The following is a 27,117-nucleotide window of genomic DNA, read 5'->3' as shown; positions in this document are numbered from 1 at the left end:
GGTCTTGGGCTTGTTTGTTATTGGTGAGTTGCTGGTGCATGGTTAATGATTTTGTAAACTTCTTCCAAAAATCTTGTGCAGATTTTGTACTTCACCCATTTCCATTGTACTTGTATAAAGAAATCATAACCCAAATCAACAATGCATTACTATCATTGGGGTTTTTTCCTCAGGATATTAAAAAATTTTGTTTTCTTCTTTTGTAATCCCTTCTGTCACTTTTATTCATTGATTTCCCTTATCTTCTTGTCCTTTTTCTCCTCTATATTTCCCTCACAGTATCCAGTAACTCTTTCATCAGTTTTAGCCAAATAATGTCCAAGAAAATCATGTTCTAATTTCCATGTTAGTATACAAATTGAGAAGTCTTATTGCAAAAACTAATGTTGAGAGGCAATGCTTTTTCAAACTAACAATTTTCCCAAAGTAATTTCACTTTTAATAAATAAAAAAATTGCATCTGATTTAGCAAAAATGTCAGTTTTACTGAAAAAGCACAATGAAAACCTGAAAGTCTCCATTTTATTTTCTAAAAAGAACTAAATATTTGTTTTTAAAAGTGGAATCCCCGAGATTGATTTCCAGAATAAATATTTTGGAGAGAAATTGCCATTTTAATGAAAAATACATATTTTCTATGCAATACTAAATAGAAAAGAAAAAATTATTAGCTTTACAATGTGTACAGTGTAGGAGTTCTACCAGTTTATTAAGTAGGCCTAAAGCCAAAACCATTACACTTTCTCTCTTGGATTTGAATTAAAATATTTAGAAACAAAATTTGAATTCCAGACAGATGAACTTAATGACTTAAAATATTTTATAACCACTTACATGTAGTCAGCATAACAATGGACTAAAATTCCTCAAAGCAATATTACAGTATTTTTTATGGCAATGTTACATGACTATGACAAAAATGTTATTTAGATAGCTTCATGGATAATGGGAATCGTTGACTGAACAGCACACCAGCTCAAAGCAGGAGATCTGTGGTTTGTGTTATAAGCTTAGCCCAGATTTCGATGTTCAATGCAACCTTGCATTGATGTGCAACCTTGCACAGACAGCATAAGTTGGATGATTAAAGTTTTGTTTTCCTACTGCTAATCATCCAGTTCTGAATTCTTTTAATCTCATCTCTTTTGGCTGTCATTTTCCAGCTATAAAGCATAAACGACATTTCCAGGTCTCATATTGTTCTTTCTTTGATTTACATTCATATAGTTCTATAGGTGCCAATATATGATTTAGCTTCAGCTTCAGTTTATTATCTTCTCAATATCTTTCTTTCAGACCAGAAACTTTGGTAAAAACAAGTTGTGCACACAAGATGATTTGGGAAAATTCTGCAGGAATTACCTGACAAGCTTAGCACTAATGATTAGTAATAGCTTGCAATTTGTAAGAGATGAGACCTGAAAATATGACATGGACAACCATTGACAGAGATTAAAATCTTTCTGGCAGAGTTTGGCGATTTGTTTGTTTGTTTGGGGGCTCAGTTTTGGGGTTTTTTCCCTATTAGATTCTTGTTGGTATATTCATAAAGGCTAATTTCCAGCCAACTAGGAAATTATAGTAGTTTTGTTTATTTTGCATCACAACATACGAAAAGGTGTGCCTTATTCTTGATAGGGCAGATTATGGATAGCCAGCCATCACGGAATCAGATTATGACAGATCTAATTATTTAAGTTCATGTTACCACCATAATTGTGTTGTATCCTTTAAACATAACATATTTAAAATGCCTGATTTCAAACTTTAAAAAAGGAAAAAAAAATTACTTTCAAAATAAAGCAAAGATTATCACTGAAAGATACTACGTGATGTATCAGACAAAACTCTGTATCAGGCATTGAATTAAAAACATAAATTTATGAAAGTTGTTGATAGAAGCTAAACTATCACCAGGCTACTAGGAGTTGAGCATTGGGAATCTTAAGGCAAAATGGATTTTCTTCATGGCATGAGTTCCATGATTTATCTTATGGGTTTTTTTACTGAATAAATCAGACTTTTGGCAATATGGCATCTCAAAGGATTATGGGAAATGATTGTGTGAAGGTTTCACTCAGAGCTGAAAATGTAATTCCAGGTTAGAAGGCTCACAGAAATCATAAGCTTAAGTGCAGAGGATTGGTGACCAAATGGAAAAAATTAGTAAATTCTCAGGAAATAATTCAGTCTCTGAATTTCGTTAAGTTTTATTGATTAGGACAAAAGAAAGAGAAATCTTGAATTGATCTTCTTTAAGTTACAGAGAGGTTAGGTGTTGATTCTGAATCCGTTGTTTGCTCTCATTCAGAAGCAGTCAGCAGCATTCTGCTAATTTCAGAAGTTGTTTACCAAGGCCAGCATTATACTGTATATTAATAAAACACCATTACAGGAGTTGCATCTTCTTTAATATTCCACGCGGTTAATTTGGTTACAAAGTTTGCTTTTACTGAATATAAACTGATTGTCACAGGGAACTGTTAGGTTAGGCTATTTTTAAAGGTAACCTAAAATTTCACCGTGCTTTGCTTTCCCTCCCCTTCTGTAATGTTTTTACTTCATGGAAAGAGACAGATTTTCAGATCCATTTTCTCCTTTATTTATTTTATTAATCTTATTTTAGGATGCTTATATGAATGTTTGGTACCCACAGTGCTTCTCGTGGTCATAGTCTTGGAGGACATGCCAAGGTGGTTCGGTGATGTGTACTGTAGACATCCCTGAACAGATAGCAACCTTTTACAGGAGACCAAGGTGGTGCCAGCCAGATTTTTTAGCTTGAGGCCATCCTCAGGAATTGCCTTCCTGTCTAACATGGGGCTTTTCTTCATGAATCTTCTTCATTAACTTGTTCCACAATTTCCATGCCAATCACCTAGAAACTATCAGTTTTCAACCTCGCAGTCATGTAGGCATTAGACAAAACCATACCTAAATCACCTTAGGGTCTTGACATATGTGGAACTTATACATGAAATAAGCATTGAACATGCATATACTATTCCAATGAACCTAAAGTTTCTTCATGCATGGCATAACCCGAATCCATGCAGGTATATCACTGTGATCTCTGAGTGCCTGTAAATGTCTCTTCCATGAATGTGTTGAACACATGGTACCTATTTGCTTTGTTGTCACATTTTATGGATCATGAAGCTCCTTAGGATATGGCTTGTAATAAAAGTTCTATTTAAGAGGTGATTGTAATTTTATATGTGTGTGTGTATATATATATACACACACAGGAAGAGAGAAAAGACGTTTGTTAGACATCATCTGCATTCATGTGTACAGTCCTTGTCATTATGGCACAAAGGATTATCTAAAACATTTGTAAAAATCTGTGGGACAGTGGCAAAATTGTCAGGAATTTCCATGAGGTTCCTGTTGCAACATATCACTTCCTTTCTATCCTCTGGGTTGAGTTGACACAAAGGCTGCTGGATTCATTCATCCTCTTCTGTCTTCTAAATCCTGCTTTGTTTACCTTTGCCACAGTGGTGGTGGGATATGAAATATGTTCAGCACCAAGAGACAGGCATTATAGGCATATACACCTCCTATAAACTGATACAGCTGGAGAACTAGACCCATAAAACTGTACTGTGTGGGTGCCATGTGGAAAAAGATTCCATAAACTGTGAAGCATTTGATCCATATTAAAATTGTCAATATATATCTTCTACACTTACCACTAGAGATGAAAATTCCTTGTAATGTAGCTGTATTTATTTATTTATTTTTAAGTTCATCGCTTGTGCTTCAGGCAACCACAGAAGACCAGAGTGAAACTTTAATCAAATAAAAGTAATTTATATTTACCCAAAGAATCGCCCAGTAAATTTCTGTACAAATCCCATGTGACAAGTTTTCTGCCACGATATATCTACATCATTCTCTGGCTAGCTAAATTCTCCAGCTATTGGCTAAAAATAAGTCCACTGCACCATGGTAACGGCCTAATGTTGCAAAGAATGTGGCTTTTGAGATCTTAAAAGGCCAGCAGCAAAAACACCAGGCCTTCTTAACAGTGATATAATTAAAGCAAAGTCATCTGCTTATTTGGGATCAGAAAAGAACCTTCTCTGTCTCTCTCACAATAAATAAATTGGGAAGTCTCCTTTCAGTAGGTTATTGTACTTACCCCTATGTGTCTTTGAATAGTGCTTCCCCAAAAATTATGAGTTTGACTGAAAGCCTGACCCAGCTTCACATGCTGGCAACCAGAAAGAGCAAATGTAAAGAATGAGCTATTTCATTACAAGCATCCGTACATGACTGGCCTTATAAGATGTATCAAGGAAAATGGCTGAAAACCAAAGCCCTCAACAATTTAGTCACCAGCTCTGAAATGCTGACTGCCTGATAGTTGCTGTGAAAGTGCCCAGGCTGTCCAACCAAAAACCAGCTCAACTATTCACCACATGTGACCAAAGCCACAACTATGGGAAACAGCTTTACAGAAATTCTTTTCAATGCCCTCCCTTTTCCACAGTCCTTGCCAGCCTTCTACACAGTAGGATCCCTGGAAACAAGCTCCAAACCCTCTCCTTCCTGACACATCCATGATGAACAGCTGCAACTCCTTAGGCACTGAGTGCAGCTGCCTTGAGCTGTGCCATTGAAATAATCCAAAAAGACAGCAAAAAATGGAAATATGTTATTGAGTATATGGTTAGTGGTCTTCGTGCATCAGCTAGATGGGTGGCTTCCAATTCGTATTGCTGAGGCTGCTGGAAATCATGCGCGAAACACAAGTCTGATTCTTTTTTCACTGTTTTCACTCTAGAGTTATTTCTGGGTAAGGAGAAAGTAAAGACAACCAAACAAGATTATAATGCTCCCTTCTCTTCCTTCTTGGTTAAATTCTTCATTGATATTATCGCTAAACGTTTACTGCCTTCAAGGGGACTCAGACTGCATCCAAGAGACCAGTTTGTGGTCATGCTTATAACAGTTGCGTGCTATTTCATGATATTTGAAGAAGTTCAGATACAGAGAGTAGAAGTTCATTAACATTGCTTTCTGTCTAGGCTAATTGGTAGGCAGCTGAGAAGCTGGTTATATTAGCCCGGAGGACTACTTCATGAACATCGTTTTTATTCCTTCTAGCACCTGAGGTAGCTCAAAGAGGACATTGCACCGTGGTGTTGGTATATCCTAAATCAGATTATGTTATGATTTGATTTACCGGTAAAAGACCCCTTGAATGTAGGTAACATAGCTGCCCTGCACTCAGCTCTGTGCTTAACAGTGTATCTGGGCAGGCTTAAGCCTGTACACTGTGTTTTATGAAACTCTGAGTTGGCTGGTTTCTTCCTGTGAGGCCTACAGCAACTCCTACCACCAACATTGCGAGGAAATAAAAGACAACTGTGTGAAAAGAAAAAAAAAAAAAAAAGCATAAAAGTTATTTGTAAAAAACAGTGCCCCACAGTGTTCTATTCATGGCACAAAATCATCCATCTGGGAAACCTTTGCATGATTATTGCTTGAAAACATTCTTCTTATCTGATCAAGTGTTTCTTATGAATTTCTTCATAGACGGGGGTCATGAGTCTGTTTCAGAAAGACGTGATGCTGCCTGGTGCTGAGAACTTCAGTCCCAGTCCAGAAAAATCCTTGACTCTAAGCTAGTAGGTAGTTCCTTTATTAACACGTGAGTGGTATCTTGATTTCAGAAGTTAAGCAAGGGCTTCAACAATTTTGTTTTGTGTTGCTTTCCTATTTCTATGAAGCAGGCAAGAGTTTTCAGTGTATTTTCTACAGTTTACCTGTTCCTTTGTTTCTGGCAAGAGCATGTGATTCTTGTGTAGTTCCACTTTCCTCTTGAAAATCATGTAGTACAAAATATCACACTGTATATGGTTAATTTGCTCTTCAGTTGCTGAAATGCTTAGTCCTAAAAAAACCTTCAAGTTATTCTCTAGCAGGTTCAGGTGGGAACGGGTCAATTGCCTCCCAATGTAAAGCAGTGGGCAGTGAAAAAAAAAAATCTAGTGCTATTTCTTGAGAATGTAGATAATACCACAGTGTAACTTCCCAAGAAATTGGCACTAGGAGCTAAGAAGGCAACAGATTTTTTTTTAATTTTTAATTTTTTAAGTTTTCATAAGAGAAATGGAAGGAGGCCACATTTGAGTCATTGATATATACTGAGATATTTCTTGGTAAATGTGGGAAAATTGACAGTTTGCAGTTGGAAGATTAAGAATTTTAAATTTTAGTTAACTAGGGAGTACTTTTTCTTTTCTTTGTCTCCATTAGGCTATTAGGTTTTCATCTGCACCAGGTGTTAATAGTTACCAAACAGTGCAGTAAATTAATATAGACTTGTAATTTCTCCTCATCACAAACCCAAAAATATTACAAAAGTAAGTTCAGGCAAACAGGCTTTCTTCAGGATCAGCATGGCAGAAACAAAAACCTATGAGGTTCATTGATGTGTAAATGTGCAGTGACATTTTTAAAATGTGCACTGACTTTTTAAGAATACCCATGCACAGTGAATATGAAAGAACCAGATACATCTATCAGGGTACTGTGAACCAGTGTTTCAGTCTGGCAGTGAATGCTGCATTTAGGCACAGGCTCATATACTTCATTAAGAAACAAGTAATTCTGCTTATTAAGCTGAAGGCAAGTAAAAAAATACATTTGCTGCATCTGGGTTGCAAGATGAAAGCATGGGATTCATGATTAACTATGCGTCTGTCTTTGATAGGAGACAGCAAGCAATAACTTGTTCTCACCATATATAACACCTTCCAGACGAGAAACTCACAGTGGTCTGCAAAATCAGGGTATCTTCATAACATTTCAAAGAGTTATTTCTTTCTTATTTTCTCTATTTTACAGCTGAAAAACCAAAGCAAAGACTAGTTACAGTCAATCTTTTCAGCCATTAATTCCCTAAATGATTCTTGTTTGCCAGTCTTAAAGTTTTATCCTAGCACCTGTCAGAATAGTACCCAAGCTCCTCCCATGCTAACTCAAAATGTTGGGTGTATTTCAGCTAGACGTCTATAATTAGTACCTAAATAAGTAGAAGTCAAGTCATCTGCGGTTGTTCATCATTAAGCAATCAGGACACACTTTAAAGTACCTACATTTACATTTAGAAATCTTCTGACAGAAGTGCAAGTAAAAGAGGAAACTTTTGGGAGTGTCTCAAAATGTCTGAGCCTGCAACCCAGAAGTACAAGGTCATTCTCTCTTTTGAATGAAAAGATGCAACAGTGTGTAGAATTGTAGAAGACAATGAATGGAGCATTAGGAATGTTTGCAAGTGTTTTCAAATGAAAAAAATAAAATTTATGACCAAGTACATATTTCATACTCTGTTTTGGTAGAGAACACAGTGCATGAAAAAATAAAATAATTTTTGACATTACACTTGAATACTAAAATAAATTCTATTTATTAATACTTCTTGTAATTATATTTCTACGATAACTTGTTGAGTCAAATGAACATTATTACATACAGGTACATTTTGGTACATTTATAATGGAAGATCTTTCCTGATCAAAGAATCTAACAGTTTATTGCACTATGGAATGGGAGAGCTGACTACTGGAACCCAACAATGGAACCCAAGGTGCTGATACAGATAATAATTCCTAACAGCTGCCTAACGCTTCTTAATCTTGCAATACTCATCAAAGAAAAAGTAAATATTAGAGATTCCAGGGGGGAGTCTTGTGGTCTAAATTGCTATAGGTCAATTGTGTAAAATTTTTATTGGAGAAATCCCGTGAATATTTTCACAAATGGGCATGTACTGGTGACCTGGATAAAAATAGAGTTACCTCTTGTTCTACTAATTAATATCCATAGCTAAGCGTTGCTAATCCACCTGGGTTATCATATCAGTGTGCTGGTTTTTTTCAAGATGTGATACCTGGCACACACTTTTTAATGTATTTCATGGAACCATAGAAATGCTGATTGAAAGGAAACTCTGGATGCGTCTAGTCCAGCTTCCTGCTCAAAGTGGGACTATTGCCAACACTAACCTTCTGGTTAACATTTTTTTTTTTCTTAAAGTTTAAGCTGACCCTCCCAAGCTGCAATTTCTGTTGCTTGCCCCTTGCTTTGCTGTCTGCTACTACCAAGAAGTGTTTGGCTCTGCTGCCATTGTAACTCCCGTTCATCTCCCATCGTTTCCATTGTTGAGTCTAGCACTTCGGCTGTAACACTGCTGAGTCTTTCCATTACTGAGTTTGGTACTATCACAGAACATTTAAATAAAAAATCCCTGTCCCATGAAATCATACAGTTATAAATATGCTTTAATATACTTCTATATGAATACACATGCCTGTACATACATACATAAAATTCATGTAGATTTGTATAAAATTTCTTTCTTACAATATTGAAAGTAATTGCAATTTTAGCCTGAAGTGGTCATTTATTCTTGCTTATGGCAATGTCAAATACATAAGTGTTCACACATATCCTTTTTTTTTGTATATATTAGAATTGGAAACTACATACAAACATAAACGCGTGCATATAAACATACATACGCTCATTCCATGTGCAGTCCAGACATGCCAGGGCTTGAAATATTTTATTCAGGAAAAAATTGCAGCATGGGATCTGTATATTTTTTTCCTCTGACAAGGCTGTTTCCCCAGCCTCTGCAAACTTTTGGCTTCACAGGCACCCATAGAAACATGTGCAACTATTTGTGATTACAGTGGAAATCATTTTCCTCCGGGCAAACAGATTTTTGACTAGAGATGGACATCAGCCATGCAGATCAAATCCAAATAAGTATTTGAGAAGATTGAAACTTCCACTTACTGCAAGTTGTATCCAGGATTTTAATTTAACCCATTACAAAGATAGGGACTGTTTATGAAATACATGTACTGATCCATCTGGATGTTATTTGCATCTGTGATTTAGTTAAGGGTCTCATTTACATTTTATATTTGAATTCAAGAAACTCTTTAAAATACTCAGCTAAGTACCATTGGGATGGAGAAATCATTCCATCAGAATAGTGTAAAAATGCAGACTGCAGCACAATTATAAAATGATTAAAATTGTTCATGCCATTACAGAGAAAAGTTTTATGAAAATCAGAAAAAACTTACTCAGAACAAAAGCCACTTACTTATAAAATATGACACAGTATATATTTTCTAGGTATGGTGAAAGACTTTTGAAATCTTTGGATAGTAAAACATGCATTTTATTTCCAGAAATAAGACTAATCCTTTCCTCCAAGTTTTTCTGTGGATGAATGCAAAACATAATCAATCTAACTTTTCAGTTACTCATGAGGACAGTAATGATCTTTTTTTGTTGTTATTCTGCACAAAACCAGACATCATTTTGTATTACAAAAAACATTTTTGTCTGGAGTCCAGGGGCTATTTTATTAAATGCTGAAGCAGGGAAAAATATATACGGAGAATAATTTTAACATATATAAAGATTTATTCTGCTAGAGAGGAGGAGGAGGATAATACCTAGCTTTTCAACAGAAGAGCTTACTTTCCTTCATCATCATAAAGATTAATATTTCTATGTCCATTTTACAGAGGGAGTATCTAATGCCAAGAAAAACAACAAGTCCTAATTACATTACAAAAATTGTCTCTAACCCTGAGATTAAATATAACCATATCATATATGCCATGTGATGATATTTTTAGCATTGTTCTTTAACCTTGCTTATTCTTAGACACTGTCAGTAAAAAGACAGTAAAAGCCACATTTATTATATAATTTACTGCTACAATAAAAGGTAGTAGTTAATTCCTGGAAAAACCTAGCATATTAAAGGATAATACTATAAATCCAGTGAACCATACATTAAAAATGGCTCAGGCTTTTCAAGAAGTGGCTTCAAGAATATGATAATCACGTGATATAACATGGCAGTACCCAGTAATAGTGTAGCTGCTCTGAGACAAAAGGCCAACTTGTGGTTTGCTGTAGCAGCATTATGTCTTGCAAAGTGACTTGCAAAGCAGCTTGACGTGACTCATGAGATCCTATTGAAAACTTAGGCTAAACTTGTCGTTTAGCACCACGGAAGTATTTTTTCAGTGTATAACATCTGTGTATATCCACTTTGCACATCCTATCCTCTTTCAGTCCAGTGGATGTCCCTCATGTCAATAGTAGCACATTTTAGCATGTAGTGTGAGTTGTACATTGATCTTTGGATTCTTTCTGAGATTAAAAACATCCCCTGCGTAGATGATTTTTCCCTACTTACAGCTACTACATTAGATTTGCAGCATAAAATTATGAGTATAATAATGTGATTACACAAGTTTTCATAATATCAACATGGAAACTGGAAAACTCCTACAGCGATTTTTGTGGGAACAAACAACTACTTAAAAGGAACAAAGATTATACTTTCAGGAGGATCATTCATAAAATATGAGCATAACATGGTAGATACTGCACAAACTTGGAGCAAAAGGATGGTTTCTTCTCCAAAAATCCTGCAATCTTAATAGAAGAAATAACACACAGAAGGGAGAGTCCAGGAAACAACCAAGAAATACTAATTAGCACCATGACCAGCAGTAACAATCTACAACTTCAGAAAAGATTGCCTGTATACAAACCAGCAATTTTTTAACAGTTCTTGGTTATGAAGTTACTTACTCTCAGGGGGAAAAAAAAAAAAAACAACAAATTAAATTTATTAACAGGAGCCATGCCTGTTGATTACCATATTTTACTTTATCTGTGACATTATATTGAGACAAATATGGAGAGATATAATACTTGATCAGTATGTACCGCAGCATAAAGTAAGAAACTAATTTCTCAAATTTAGATAACCTGTAAGAAAAAAAGCACTGTTTTTTTCTGCACTGGTTTTGCCCTCAAATATTGGCCTGGATATTTTTGAAGAGGAAGCAATTAAGTTTATAAAACTGGAAAAAAAACCGTGCTTCATCAAAAACCTTGAAATAGACAGAGTGAGTACCTGTAAATAAAAACCAGATATTTCATTTGGGTGTCCATAAGAGTAAGACCATACAATGAAAATAAATCAAATGGAACATGATATTGATTTAAATATTGATAAAAATACAGACATGAATATATTGTTATAAGGTCTGGTCAGGGATAATTTCAATAACTTGACTTTTAAAAAATAATCTTTTGGTTTGAAAAGATCAATAAGTCCTTGAGTACCTGTCATACGAATGACTCTTACTTAATGAAGAAAAGAATTAACCATGGCATCTAACTTCTATAAGTTCTTACCTTACTTCACTTACCATACATTGAACTTCTTAGCTGATGCTGGCTTTTCTCTCATACCTCATTTGATATCAATTTCAATTTGTCTCATGCCTAAATGGACTGGTGTATGGTAGATGATTTCCTCTTGCATAACTTAGAAGCGATTCAGTTCAATGGGTTTGGCTTTGTGTATTAGTTCTATAGCAGAGCAATGAGATTGTCTAAATTTGCATGACATTCACTCCAGTAAGCTTTTATGCAGTGGACGAACACAGTTAGGAAATACAGTTATGAAAAATACAGGGGAAAACTGCAGACAAAATCAATGGCCAAACATTTTCTTTTCCCATTACAAACTACACCCTGTGGGTTAAAATCATGAGAGATCAGAGTGCGCACAAAGGATGTTGCATCATTTGGGCAGGAGTGTTGATCTGCTCGAGGGTAGGAAGGCTCTTCAGAGGGATCTGGCCAGGCTGGATCAATGGTCCGAGGCCAATCGTATGAGGTTCAACAAGGCCAAGTGCCGGGTCCTGCACTTGGGTCACAACAACCCCATGCAGCGCTACAGGCTTGGGGAAGAGTGGCTGGAAAGTTGCCTGGCGGAAAAAGACCTGGGGGTGTTGGTTGCCAGCTGGCTGAATATGAGCCAGCAGTGTGCCCGGGTGGCCAAGAAGGCCAACGGCATCCTGGCTTGTGTCAGAAATAGTGTGGCCAGCAGGAGCAGGGCAGTGATTGTCCCCCTGTACTCGGCACTGGTGAGGCCACACCTCGAATACTGTGTTCAGTTTTGGGCCCCTCACTACAAGAAGACATTGAGGTGCTGGAGCATGTCCAGAGAACAGCAACGAAGCTGGTGAAGGGTCTAGAGAGCAAGTCTTATGAGGACCAGCTGAGGGAACTGGGGTTGTTTAGCCTGGAGAAGAGGAGGCTGAGGGGAGACCTTATCACTCTCTACAACTACCTGAAAGGAGGTTGTAGTGAGGTGGGTGTTGGTCTCTTCTCCCAAGTAACAAGCAATAGGACAAGAGGAAACAGCCTCAAGTTACACCAGGAGAGGTTTAGATTGAATATTAGGAAAAATTTCTTCCTCGACAGGGTTATCAAGGTCTGAAACAGGCTGCCCAGGGAAGTGGTTGAGTCATCATCCCTGGAGATATTTAAAAGACGTGTAGATGTGGTGCTTAGGGACATGGTTTAGTGGTGGACTTGGCAGTGCTAGGTTAATGGTTGGACCTAGTGATCTTAAGGGTCTGCTCCAATTTAAATGATTCTATGATTCTGTGATCATTACCTGACTGACTTCCCACCAGAAATAATGTCAAGATGAAAAGGAATGTGGGGAAGCATAAGTTAGAAAAGACAGAGAAGAGATTAAATCATCCCTCCCCGCCCCCACCTCAGGCATTTCGTGAAGACAGTGAAGACAGAAGAGCAGTTACTTGCAGGAGATTTCTGCTAATAATAAGAGATAGTTACCTCCAGAAGGGTATTGAAGTGGACTGAGTGTCTGTCTGTTCATTGGTTACAGAAATTTCATTAGAAGACATGGACATCTATCTTAGTCTAAGTTGAAGGCTGAATGCTTCATGACATGAGTCTGGATCACGGTTTCTTATGGGTCCATGGCATGAGGAGTAGGAAATGCTGTTCTGGGCTGAGAGTTGAAGTATTCATTTTATGCAGTGTCAGCACATTAGCAAGAAATAGACATCTGATGTTCATTATTTTATTGCAGGAATTTTTACAAAGAAAGCAAATTATTTTGTATGGCACGATGTATCCTGCAACGTTCTTGCTTAGAACTGGTAGGACAGAGTCTGAGGAAGGTTTTGTTTTCGTATGTCAGAAAGTCCAAGGGCTCAAAGTCTTGAACCAAAGCTCTTCAATAATTTTTGAAGGAACTTCCGCATTAGTCACAGAGTGTGTTCCTCTCTACCAAGTAGTTACTACATGTCTTAGGGGATGTGCAACTGAGTGAGAACAGGACGCCTGTTCTCAGCTTGTGGAGTTGGCATAGCATTGCTGCAGTGACAAAAATCCAGAGGGACCTTGGAGAAACTGAACATGAACATACATTTTAGGAATGACTGAGTGGGAGTAGGGTGTTTAACCACACCCATCCTCTGTATTTTAAGTCATCAAGCTGAAAACACCCAACAAAAACAAAGAACAGGCCATGTTAGTCAAGTAGTTCAGTAAAGATTTAGATTCCCTGAGTTTTATTTCAAGCCGACAGACCAACAAATTCCTACCGGCTTGTGAGCTAAAGCAATAAAAACACCACTCACGCAACAGGCAGACATTTGGTAGTGATGCTTGCTTCTTCCATTATACTTAAAATGCAATAGTTCCAGGCACAAACAAGTTCCCTGTATTGCAGTTGACTGCATTTAGTAACGATAGCCCAGTCTCAATATTGTAAAGGTAACTGTGGCACACATACAGCTGCTGTTATGGCTCTTGACTTGACCGCTTGCTGCAGGGTGTTCTCATTCTGACTCAAAGCACCTCAAGTAAACTGAGATCTTTTCATGGGGCTCCATGAAGACTGAATGTCTGACCTTCATTTCCAGGTTGCTGATGAGGATTTCATCACCTCTGTGTGCCACACAGGGCGCATCCACTCTCTGACTACGCTCACATCCAGTCCACAGGTGACTGTCAAGGCTGAGCTCTGTATATTGCAGCGTAAGGTGCGCAGAGATGTGTTTCCTTTTTTGTAAGAGAGAGAGATTACCCTATGTTTAGCTGTGTAGCTCTCGGCATGGGCAGAGAGGGAAGGACAGAGCATACGATTACCTAATCCAGTGCTGCCATCAGATACATGTTCATTGCCAGAGCATGTCAGTAAGGATTAAGCACTCTTAGCACAGCAGTTTGCACAGCTGCTTGGAGAAACTGTCGTCCCATCTATGGCTTTTGGGGGAGATGTGGAGAACTCCAGCAGGGAAAATAAACGTCTGTGGCATTCAGTGAGGAAGTGTGCCTCTTGGTTAAACTCTCCTGACCTGAGCTGAGCTTTGATTTCGGCCTTGATCAGTTGGCTCTGATGTTTTGCTTAGCAGACAGAGAAGATGATGTCTTTAGGATTCCTCTTTTGGGAGACCTTATCCCCAGCTGAGATGAAATTTGCATTTGAAATCTAGTTTTAAAAATCCAAAGGAACAGACATTGCCCAACTTACTTGCAATGGCGAAGCTCGCAATAAAAATGTTTCTTTGTGCAGAGCTCCTATCGCCAGGCAATTTTCCGCGACTTTGCAGCCCCAGAAGTCATTTATCCAGGGAAGTGTATTCAGTGGCAAAAAGAAGGCCAGAATATAGACATTATATACTCTGCATCTTCACATAGACCTACATTATAGCTAATTTTAATATTCAATTTCTGCTGAATGGAGAAAGAAGTTGATCAAGCAGTAGAATGAGATGAAGTAGAAATACCGGTTCTTGTGTTTCAACCAATAACAGGTTTCAGCAGGGAAAGGTGAAATAAGTCAATCAGCTGTTTACTTTCTGATTCCTTCAGAAGATAGCAAAATGCTTCTGTGTGTTAGTGATTAAGCCACCAGAGACTTTGGTATTCAAACAATATCAACATAAAGAACAAATAGGCCAAGAACCAGACATTGTAGTTTGTTTCCTTATTTTTAAATTATCTCTTTTTCCTTGACAACTGCATAGCTACACCCAGAAAAGTAGTAATTATATCCAGAACCCAAAGACGTCCATCATAACATGAAAATGTTGTGACATCATAGTCCTTGGTTAAGGAAATTATAATGATGGCAGAGGTAAAGCCACAGTGTAAAACAGGCAAGGGAAGAGAAGAGCCTCAGAGTAGAGTTTCTTGCTCAAAAAGCACGAAATTTTTCTGTTTTGAGGGAGAACTGTCAAAAGGTAAGTCACCTTGCTTTTATAATGCTTCTTTGCATGGGGATGTTTTTGCAAACGTTTTTCAATTGATGTAGGTTTAAAACCACTCATGGGTGAGGTGGAAGAAAGGAAATAATGAGAAACAAATTCAGTGGAAAAACAACTGTTGATGGTGTGACTAGGCAATGAAGTAAATTTATGAACTGATTTGATCATGGATATTAGCACCTCCTTTCCTTCCAGTGTGAGTCAGAGTGAACATAAACATCACAGCTATGTGGAAAAATGTACCCCTGTGGAAAAAAAAAAAATTAAAAACCCTTGAATTTTTTTGCAAGGGCTTTTTTATTGTTTTGATGTTTGTTAAAAAAAAAAACCAACACAGTTGATTTGAAATAGCTGTCTCATTTCTGTTCAGACTAGGAGAAGAAATAAATGAGCACTAAGCACAGTGTGTAACACACCAATAAATTTCTAAGTTAAATGCTACTAAGATATTAGGGTTATTGTTTCTATTAAGATATCAATGAGCCAGGATCCACTATGTTATGAACTGTATTATGATAGGATGAAAGCACTCCACGACTCACATTTTATTAACTATCTAAAATTCTTGGACTGATATAGAAAATGCTCTTCTTTACCAAACTTGAAGCAGTCTAACATTTTCAGAGGTAAATTCACATCTCTTGTCTTTCTGGCCCTTCCTGTGGAAAGAAGACAGCTTTGTCTAAGAGAGCCATTTGTCATTCATTTCACCTTCAGAAATTATATGAAGGGACTGCTATTTCAGTGATGAATTAGATACTTATTTTGCTTTTCATTTTTAAAGAAATAAATCTAATTCGGTAAGTTTCAAACACCAGTGAACACTGATCATTTCACTATGAGTTACTCAGCCAAATCTTAGGTTTTCTTTGTTTCAGCCATGTGTTCGTTCCTGTGTGCAATATAACAACCTTGTTTTTGTAAGTTCATTGGAGCTGGCAGATAACTAAGAGAGCTTGAATTCCAAAGCAGAGTCCAAATTTACTTTATACCCATGACTAATGTCAAATCTGAACTCTATCTAATAGAAATATTGAGTAACCACATGTTAATCTCTTCTTGATGCCAGCTATGACTAGCTATAATAGCTGAGGTCAGGTCACTATCCCTGATGTATATATTCTCCTCCCACGGAGTTTTCTTTGGTAAGGAACTTTACTGAGGAAGACTCCCACTTCTATTTCAGGTTGGCCTGGTACAATGAAGTTAAAAAACATTATACACACCTTGACATTTAAAAGTCTTTGACTCAGGGCTGCAGGAATTCAACAGGGCTTAATTATTAAATTGGTAAGCATTTATTCTCCAGATACTTTCATCTATACATATATTCTAAGAATTTCTTGATCAACCAATTTTTAAAATATAGAAAGTAGATAGGCACGTGGGTAGCAGAATATGCAATGAAAAATTTTTGTCATTATCTTAACCTGATATGTTAAGATAACCTACTTCTTTGAAGTATGAGGACTTCCCTAAAAATGTGTTCTTAGAAAGAGAACAAGCAGACCCAGCTATGACTAGATTTTTCTTCATAAGAGCAGAAAATTGTATGATGTAAATATTGGTTTTATTGTACAGATGTGCTATAACAAAGAAAAATGCATGCAATATTACATTTTCTCTACTATAAAATGAAAAAAAAAAAGTTACAATAAAAAAAGTCTAATCCTTAGCCTGTGTTGTATAAACCTAAAGAAATGGTAATCAACCTTGATGCGTGACTAAGGCACACATCTGTCTGTATGATTTATGACAGAACACAATCAGAGAATAAACTGCTCTTTTCTAAAAAAATATCCTCCCTGTAAGAGGATATTTTGCTCTACAGTGAAGCATAGAAATTTTTGTTTTAATATATTCTTTTCCACTAAGTTTTCTAAGAGTTATTATACATCTACAAGACCTGGTTTCTTAGCAGTCATTACAGAAATCCTTATCAGTCCCTTCTGTATAGAGGCTCAGAGTTGTTCTTGATGCAGAGAAGTGGTTTAACCTGTTTTATTTCCAAAGAAAGAATAGGATTCTTCCTAAAAAAAGAATTATAATTCTGAATTAAATGTCAAGGAGATTAAGTCTTATTTCTATTCAGAAGATTAGTGTATGTAAATAGAGCAAGATTTTTTTTATTATTATTTTTTTGTAATGCTCCTTAGTCTTGAACAGGACATTTCTAAGGGCTAAAAAGAGTTGCAGCTTCATATCTATTTGATAAAATTTGCAGTAAAAGTACCAGCCATAGTAAAGACAACATGGACAGTATCAATACCGGAATTTGATGGAGACCATCTAATTAAGCTAATGTAAGCTGCTGAATTATTACCAGCAGATTAATTTTCTTTAATACGGATACAGACTGTGTTCAAAGCAGTAAACTTTTAGGTAAGACTCTGCATTTTTTTTGTTCAGTGGGTTTGTTTAGAAATACAATATCACTTGAGTTAGAACAGAAGGACTTGAAACATTTGCACTGAACTCAGTGACAAGATTTCCACTATCTTCAAGTGTATATTAATAAGTCATTTAAGACTCAGTGTTTTCCAGTGGCCTGGAGTCCTATTTTTGACTTAATTTAAGATGAAGGTCATGAATGCGAGTTGAAACATCTTTTATTGATCACCAGTTAGCATCTCTGTAGTGCAGGGAATAACATAGCATGGTAGCAGAATGTTTCACTGAATTAAAAAACCCACAATCAGTGAAGACCTTAAAATTGATGATCTTTTCCCAACTGTTGTTCTTTGTTTACAGTTGTAATGAATCAGTTTCGAAGGTGTATCATCTCACCAAGTCAGTTTATGCTACTAGTGCTGGCTGGACCTGCCAAACTAGCTGGCAGGGAGTATTACGCAAAACTCCCGTGCACAATTTCTGGATCCCTGCCTCAGGGAGGAAGCAAATTGTGCTTATGTATTTGTCACATGTAATGACCTTTTCAGAAGGAAATCGCATGTCCTGTGACATCTATCAGCAGGAAAGCTGACTTAATAAAGAAAGGGAAGGTCTTGCATCAGTGAGAACAGAGCAGTCAATTAGTAATTCTACAGTCATGCCAAAGTTATGTGATGACGTTTATGCAATAGTGTATTTAGACGGGCCTAGAGGAAGGTTAACAGGAGTAGGAGGCATGGGAGATGGATTCATTCACTGCTTCTAAGTCAAATACCTCATAGCATTATGTTATGTTAATCTACAGTTATATCTGCTTCTGTGTCTCTTTCATTCATCCTGGAACCTTTATCACAGAGCGATCAGAAATGTCATAAGCAATTTTGCATATGGAAGAAATGTAGTTGTTCTGCTTAATGGAATTTTATTTGGAGGGCATAAACCAAAAGAGATCAAAACAGAATATTTATCACAATAAATGATTTGTCTATACGACAGCACAAAATAAATGTTAAAAGACCTATGCAAACCCAATCGAACATAACAGTTTAGAAACTACTCTCTATTCTGCTAAAATCTGTAATAGGCACTAGCAGGTTTCTACTTTTTCTTCTCCCTCCAAATTCTAGTTTTTGCCAGTGTACTGAAATAGAATGAAATTTATACCAGAATGACAAGACAACTCTATTATTCATGACTATTTCTCTCCCAAATACCAGAAAATTTAAGTGCCCCATCTTATAAAAGAGCAGAAATGGGTATATATCTACGTAGTAAAGATGTAGTCAAAGACAGTAGTGCATGGCTGACAGGAAGCAGAGGCACAGAGTTTAAAAAGATGAATCAGACACAGAATGCCAGATTCCACAAAGTACTAAATTGCTCAGGTGTAAGGCTGGGCTTCTGCTAATGCCAGAATATCAGATATCTTGGAGACCTCTGCTCAAGGGTAAAAGCCTATTCAAAAGCCTATCACAGTCGATTTAGACTCTCTGCTGGTACAAGAAACTTCCAATTGTGCCTCACCTCTATAGCAATCTTGCTTCAGCCAGTTCAGGGAGTGAAACTCTTTATCATTTCATTCACTTCGAAACAGATTTGGGAAACACACAGCATTTCTCCACGTCAGTCTGAGGAGGACAGAATATAGGTCCTCTTGGACTCAAATATGGCATCTTGCTCCTGTGCCTCTGGGCCCCAAAGGTAGCCATCGGCTACTTTTTTTTTTTTTTAAATGCAGCTAGAGCATAAAACTCTCTTTCTATTTTCTTAGAAGACCACCCATGAGGTTTTCTCCTTCACTTTTCCAAAGCTGTTTTTCATTGGGAATAATGTGTTTGCCCTTGTACGTACCAGCCAGGAAAGGCTTTCATTAATAAGGCCGGTTCTGAAAAATCCCTGTGTTCCTTTTCACCAATAATTTCAAAGACAGGGAAATGTTTCTACATCTCTTTCCCTGCTGGTGGGATTCCAAAATTTTATGCACACACAATAGTATGCATAATATAGCTTCTGAGAATGTTTATGACAACTGGAGACCATGAAACATGACTAACAAGAATTTAATGTACTTTGTCCAAACACAAGTGGAGACTTTGCCTGCCTGTGAGTCTAATTTTGAAAAGTCACATTTTCAGAAATGCACATTTGGAGATGACTTGGGAAGTAAAAATTATATTTACAATAACATGCCATTTCTCCATTAAAAGAATACTTTCTCTCAAATGCTATCACTGATCATACAATTGTTATGTCTGGGATAAAGTTTATCTCAGTGCAAAACACAAAAATATGTTTTACATAACTTTTCAATCTGCTTGCAGCTTATCTCAAGGCTTTGTGACAAACAGTTCTAGCATTGGGTCAAAGCCAAATATCACCTCTTAGGACTACTTTCTTACACAAATATTGATGTTTAATGTCAATGAGGAATATCTTTATGAAAATGTATTCACTCACATATCTAGCTTTGCGTACTTGATGAGATGCTGTGATAGGACTTGTAAGTCAGGCATAGCTTTGAGATGAGCCTGTCCAAACATTTTCTTAGAGTGAGAGAAAAGACAGATCTTCAAAACTGCATTTGATTAAAAAAAAAAACCCCAAACCAACCTGGTGACTCAGAGAAAGCTCAGAGATCTTGGGTTAAGGAAATTAAAATGATTTGAAATTTCCCTCTTGCCTACTGTCTTTCAGATCAAGATCTTGGTTCCCAGTCAGCACTGAGATTCCTGTTACCTGGACAAACCTCCTTTTCCATTGCTCTCTGTTTTTGCTCTCTGCTTTTCTAAGGAGTGTCTGCCCATGCTTGAAACTTAGTCTTCCTTCTCATGCTTCTTCCATCAACCTAGGGAGCTTCTCCCATCAACCTAGGGAGCTTCTCCCAGCTGGTGGCATGGATACGGACATCCTCATTTGCTCTTTAGGAAATACAATCCCTCTTTCCAGGGGGTCTTGTCTCATCTCAAGCTCAGTAGTTCAGACAATGTGAGCTCATGGAATTCTCTCTTACATATCACTAAGACCTTTCTATCATACATTGTATATAACATATAATAATCATAGAGTGAAAAAAAAATTAAATATGGAAGCATGAAGAGTTGTTTCATCTCAATTTATTTCATGTCTGTGTAAGCCCATTAATCAAAACAGCTACCCAAACTAACACTTCATATGTGGAGTATTTCACAGACAAAACTAACATAGTAAAGTATACATGAAGTAACAGCTTAAAATGGCTGTTTGTCTGCAAAAGCTCATAGTTCAACATTTTATTTCTAAATTGGACTTTCAAGTGAATAAAGTTAATCATATCCACAAAAGGTCCCTCTCTGCTCTCTCTCTTCCCTTTGTCTTTTAAGAAATAATAAAATGAGCACATTTTCCTATTAAATTTTTTGCTGTTTTAAACGTAGGACATTTAACAGGGTGGTCTACTCCTGGCAGTCCTAGAGCAGTTGTTCAGGGAGCAGGGAGGTAGGGCTGGACTTGCCTGCCCGTACTTGATTATCAGAGCCAGCTGGAAAGGGGTCAAATGGTGCCTATAAAGGACTGAGAAACCTCAGCTGTAAAAAACAGCAGGAGGTAGTTTGGCTCCTGTGATGGGCCCTGAAGTAGTAGGAGCATACAGTGAAGAAAAAACAGTGAGGATTGTACAAATTGTTTAGTAAAGATTAGTTTTTCCTTTCTGTGTGTATGCGTGTATGTACATGTGAGTGGGTGGGTTGGTTGGTCTTCACATCACTGTGTCTAAGCCATAAAATATTTGTTTGAGGAAAATATCTGAAAGAGGTGCAAGAATGTTGTCAGTCTTTCCTTGCCTGGAGAGGTGGACTAGTAAAGATGTTTAAAATCAGTGGTATTCATTCTATTTATGACTGGGAGTTTTGGACTGGGCTTCGTATGCATAAGAAAGAAATGCATGCACCTGCAATAGGAATTTCAGAAGGGATTAATAATGTTGGGTGCTTAAATTTTTGATGCCCCTCTTGAGAATCTTAAAAAAGCCTGACATTTTCTTCTTTTTTTTTTAGTGTATTTTCTCTGATGCTAGAAAGTCAGCTTAAAAAGCAGGAAAAACCCCTTGATGATAAATCATTTAATTTATTTTACGTTTTTGTGGCTTAGAGATAAATTCTGGATCTTTTCCACATCTGAAGTTAAAAAGCATAGTCTCTTTAACCCAGAATTTTAATTGGAAACTTTAGTATGGAGAATGCTTTTCTATCCAGATTATAAAACTCTAAAAATACAGCTGTTGCCATATCTCTGGAAAGTGTTGATAAAACTTTAACAGAAGCATCACATTAATAATATTTTAATATCACTCTAATTCTACTATAATTAAGAATATGCTTTCTTAAGCTGTTGTATGTTAGTCAATAGTTTAGTTATGTGCATACGTATCACAGGAAACAGAGAAACTTTGGATTTAAAGTGTTTTAAAACCAGTTCTTTTTTTTTTTTTTTTGCTTTTTTCCTAGGGAAAAAAACACTGTCCAGAGAGGACTGGATTAGCAGGATGTTCACAAAGCTAGTGTAGTGACTAATAAAGCTCTAGGAGAACTGGAATGGCAAACCTGTTTAATACTCCTAGGACACTCTCGGTTAGCTTCCTAAAATAATTGGTTAGGATCAGATTAAGAAAAGATAAAATGCAAGAATCCATAGAGGGGTCTTTTTATGAATTCTGTCTCTGTTTACTTTTTAAATGGTCTATGTTAGCCTCTACAGACCTAGGTCTGTCAGATTTGATGGGTTTGCACCAAGTTTGGGTCTTCCACTTCCTTCACTTGGTTTGTTCAGCGGAGTAAGGTCTGAAATTTGTCTGTAGCCTGAAAAGAACAACACTAGAGAAAAAAACCATGAAGAGTACCCCCGGAGAGCAAATCAGCAGCTATTGTATGGTTAAAAAAAAAAAAAAGAAAAAAGAAAGACTTAATGAACTTTGTTCCCTTTAGCAGATAAGATTATTTATTTCACTTTAAATCACTGACAGCCTAGGTTACAGAAGATCAACTCTTGTACTTTTGAGATATTAAAACTTTTTTTTCTAATTACTTTAATTGTGCGTGTTGGCTTCTGCTTGACAGCTGATGTGGGCAAGTTCACAACGCTGGTTTCTTCCACTGGATGAGGTTTTTTCCTGCCAGCTCTTTAAAACTAGAGGCTAGACTGTCTTTCAGCAAACTTCTAGTAATACATTCATACAAGAAAAGTGTCCTGTAATCTCATTTGTTTCTTCCTTATTTCCAAAAAATTTTTAGTATAGTTCCTTCTGTGTCAATCACACTTAGAAAGCCAGAGCACTTCAGTGAAACTGTAAATCATGATCCAAATATAGAATTTTTTTTTAACTATACTCATATGTAACAAGCAAGACCTTGCATAATTTTACGTGAGAATGTTACTAACTTATTTGCCAAGGAATGTTAGGCATTGTGCAAGCACATATTAAAATACAAGATGTATCCTCCAAATCTGTAGGGTCCCATAGCATCTGGCATCAGAAATGTAACAGAATTAACCAACACAGTCCATGTGTTCCAAACAAAAATCTTTAATTTGAAATATTCAGTGAAATGAACCAACTGTAGACCAAACTGGGTTTAGTTCCATTTGGACTTGATCTTGATCTTTTATGGATAAATTCCTGTCGTGGTTTCAGCCCAGCCGGTAACAAAGCACCACACAGCCGCTCGCTCACTCCTCCCCCCCCCGGCCCCGGTGGGATGAGGAGAATACATAAAGAAAAGCTCGTGGGTCAAGACAAGGACAGGGAGGGATCACTCACCAACTGTGGTCACGGGCTAAAGACAGGCTCAACTTGGGGAAGAAACAAAGTCAATTTAATTTACTACCAATCAAATCTAAACAAGGACACTGAGGAGGAAAACCAAACCTTAGAACACCTTCCCCCCACCCCTCCCTCCTTCCCGCCTCAGCTCCTCTCCCGGTTCTCTCTCCCTCCTCCCCCCAGAGCGGCGCAGGGGGACAGGGGACGGGGGTTGGGGTCGGTTCCTCACACGCTGTCTCTGCCGCTCCTTCCTCCTCAGGGGCAGGACTCCTCACTCTTCCCCTGCTGCACCGTGGGGTCCCTCCCACGGGAGACAGTCCTCCACAAACTTCTCCAGCGTGAGTCCTTCCCGCGGGCTGCAGTTCCTCACAGACTTCCCTGGCGCGGGTCCTTCCCGCGGGCCGACCTTCAGTCACAGACTGCCCCAGCGCGGGCTTCCCCACGGAGTCCCGGCCATCTTGGGGGCCTCCGCTCCCCCGCTCCCCTCCGTGGGCTGGGGGGGGACAGCCTGCCGTCTGGTCTCCCCACGGGCTGCGGGGGCAGCCCCTCCTGCCCTCCTTCCTCCCTGACCTCGGTACCCGCAGAGGGGTTCCTCTCCCATCCCAATCCCCTACTCGCTGCAGGTTCCCCCTCTGAAATCCGCTCTCCCAGAGGCGATACCGCCGTCGCTGACGGGCTCGGCCTGGGCCAGAGGCGGCTCCGACTCGGAGCCGGGGAAGCTTCCAGCAGCTTCTCACAGCAGCCGGCCCTGCGGCCCCTACCCCGCTACCAAAACCCCACCACACAAACCCAAAACAATTTCACACAGAGAGTATTGAAAAATATTTTTCTCAGTTCATCTATAGCCCAGTCACTCTTTACCATCTCTTGATCCGGGATGCACTCTAGGTCCCAGAGCAGGAAACTGCAGCCCAGGGTGTTCGTGTTCATGTGATAGGCAGTGGTAATTTTGCCATATTGCTAACAGAAGTTATGTGCCAGTGCCTGGAAGGTCCAATTATGTGAGCAAATTTCTTGTTAATGAGTTGTAGAAAGTTTTAAATATTTTTCATTTAGCTTGTTTTCTTGCATCTTTTCAGGAAAAAAAAAAAAGGAACAAACTGGATGGAGAAAGGGGATTTCATATAGTCTGAGGTTAATGTAGGTGAATTATCCAAGTTTTTCGTGAAGAGAGGGAGGTTCTTTTACAGCTGAAGTTTAAAGTTAGGTGCTCTAAGCTACTCCAATATGAACTTGGCTTTCTGATCAGCTTTCCATGGCTGGAGTTAGCCTTTGTGGATGCCCATGTACGTGTCTGAGTAGACCTACGAGTCCAGAAAGGGCACAGCAGTTCTGCCTAGCTCCTAGGCATAGGCAACCTGACATCTATGTTATGATATTCTGACTAATGTAAAATCAGGTTCCCTGGCATATGGTCTTGCTTGCTGCTTTAGCCATAGGGTTATTTATGCAATACTCCACACCTGTGCTGTGTGTTGTTCACACAGCACTGCAAAACTGCGTGTCCCCTCTTCAAATAAGTGTTTGCCCCCTCTTCCCTTTTCCTAAGCAAGATTAACTGAATGGGCCAAAGAAAAACCATACTATAATGTTTCAAAAAGTGAAACTAATTTGGTTCAATGTCTTATGTTTAGGCTTGCCTTTATAAGGAGATGTAACTTCATTCCAATAAAAATTGATGCATTTAGAGGCTTGGGGGGGGGGGTGGTCTATTAATGAGACAATCCTAACAAACTGCAGTTGCAAACCAAGATGACTTCACTTCATTACAGCAAAAAGGCTGATATTTTATACAAGAGCAATACAACTGTGTTTCATCACAAGCCCCCTGCCATGCACTTTCCCAAATCGTATTGAATTTAGAATGTTCCCTGTTACATAGTCAAGGCTTTGGATGCCTTAAAGCAGTGCTATGGTAATTGATTATGTTCTTCTTTACTTTTCAAAGCGTGTAGGTAAGCTTTTATGTTTTTTTCTGTAAATTAGTTGTATTTTTCAAATATGAAATTATTTTCCTCTAGGAGTATCAAAAGAGACATCAATCAAACTGGATGATTTTGCTTTGACCATTAAACACTTGTGGCTGTGTGAGGTAAGCTCTTCTTTTCTTTTTTTTTAACATGTATTTAAATAAGTTAAAGCTAACTGTTTGTTCCTGTTTGTTTCCCAGTAATGAAGAATTTTGTACAAAATTACTATGTTCCTTAAGGTTCCTAACTAGTACTCTGAAATTTATGTAAAGGATTAGAATGCTAGTTTTGATTAATTTTCTGTTAAAACCTCAGCTGGAAGTTCGTATAGGCACAGCTGATTTCATGGAGACAGGTAGATACCATGCTTATAATAAGGCATAGGTGCAGTCCATGATGTGCCCTACAGTTCTGGTCCTTGGTATGTGTCCTGACAATGCCATGCCTGCTTACTGAGGTGGGGCCCAGCTCATTAGGAGGCCGTTTGTGTGTTTTGGTTTTATTTGGGAAATTTCGGTGGATGGGCACGCCAGGGTCCCTCCCTCCTGGGGAGCTGGGAATCCAGACTATGGTATTTCTGCCTCAGGGTCAGATGTGTCCAGAGTGTGAATGTGTGATAGGACTGTGGGTACACTACAGCTCTGAACTGTAAATGCTGTTTTCACACCTGGTAGCCTTTTTGTTCTGGAGGAAGCAACATTTACAAGAGTTCACTCTTGCAAGTTAAGCTCTTGGCTGGATATTTGCATGTCTGAAATACTTTTAGGTGTAAGAGCTCAGATACTGCATCTATGATGTGAGAAGCACATATTTTGAAGGTGAAAACTTCAGATGGGAAAGGAAAACCGTAAGGCCTTTTAATGCCCTCACAAAATCTGTATATGTATGGAGATTCATTACTGAATGCCCCTGTATTTTTTAATACTCCCTTTTTTTATACGAATTGTGACTGACTATGGGGTAATTGCTCTTGTGTGGACCCTGGAGTAATTATGATCACTATTCATATAGGTTCTTCCCATAGAGATAGGCTTTGAGTACGAGTTTTATTTAGATATTCTGAATTATTTTCTGTAGCAGCCTCTTTTACCTAATTACAGTGCACTGGTTGTACAGATGAAACCTAATGCTAAACGGTATGAATACTTGTCTGGAGTCACATCCTTCCGGTATATGCTTTGGTGAAAAGATTAAAGCACTTCACCTCTTTTCTTGGAGAATTTTGTTTCTCAGCTTATGTATCATCTGCTGCATAAGGAGCAAGGTGCACCAGGGTCTTCTCATATTCCTGTCCTTTCCCCCTGGAGTTACATTCACAGTGGGGGAAAATGGAGGGGAGACTTCTCCCTCCCTTGCACAACCAAGAAAGTGTTATGATAATTTAGCCCTGAGTGTTTAAGCCATGGTCCAGTGCTGCTGAATCTAACTGAGCTTGGCAGCATTTGAAGGAGCTTGCTGAAGTGTGAAAGACACTGACGTGGCTATGATTAAAAAGTATTGAAAAATTATAGACCACACTGCAAGAGGCCCTTATTCAGGTGGACGAGGTCAAGGTAGGTTAACACACAAGGAAAACTTTTGTAGTCAATGCTTCTGTGCATCAGGCAAAGACATATTGAGAGTTTTTTCATCAGGTGTATCCTCTCTTTTGCCTTACTGGCCAGGCTACAATTGACAGAACAAATTTTGCAGTCATAAAAGTTGATCTTGCTATTCATATTTTTAGAAGGGATTATGCACTGGCAGAAGCCCTTCTTTGTATCTACTTCTCTCTGTCCTATGCCTTTGATGTAAGTTTTTT

General features: G+C 38.1%; 1 protein-coding gene and 1 long non-coding RNA gene across 2 annotated transcripts in view; one reads left to right on the top strand and one right to left on the bottom strand.

Annotated features, from left to right (window-relative positions):
- Nucleotides 1-27,117, top strand: part of SEMA3A (semaphorin 3A) — a 336,793-nt gene that overhangs the window by 70,020 nt on the left and 239,656 nt on the right. Inside the window, exon 2 of the mRNA XM_052789790.1 lies at nucleotides 25,368-25,438. The gene's annotated coding sequence lies outside the window, so the exon portion shown is untranslated. The remainder of the gene's footprint in view (nucleotides 1-25,367; nucleotides 25,439-27,117) is intronic.
- LOC128142992 (uncharacterized) lies at nucleotides 7,410-11,333 on the bottom strand. The gene is made up of 2 exons (XR_008235584.1): nucleotides 11,274-11,333; nucleotides 7,410-10,975 (listed from the first exon to the last, which is right to left on the bottom strand). It is a non-coding gene; the product is annotated as an uncharacterized LOC128142992 (long non-coding RNA).

The sequence above is a fragment of the Harpia harpyja genome, chromosome 6, assembly GCF_026419915.1.
Source record: "Harpia harpyja isolate bHarHar1 chromosome 6, bHarHar1 primary haplotype, whole genome shotgun sequence".
Classification (NCBI taxonomy): Eukaryota; Metazoa; Chordata; class Aves; order Accipitriformes; family Accipitridae; genus Harpia; species Harpia harpyja.
This window is presented reverse-complemented; position numbering and strand designations above follow the sequence as displayed.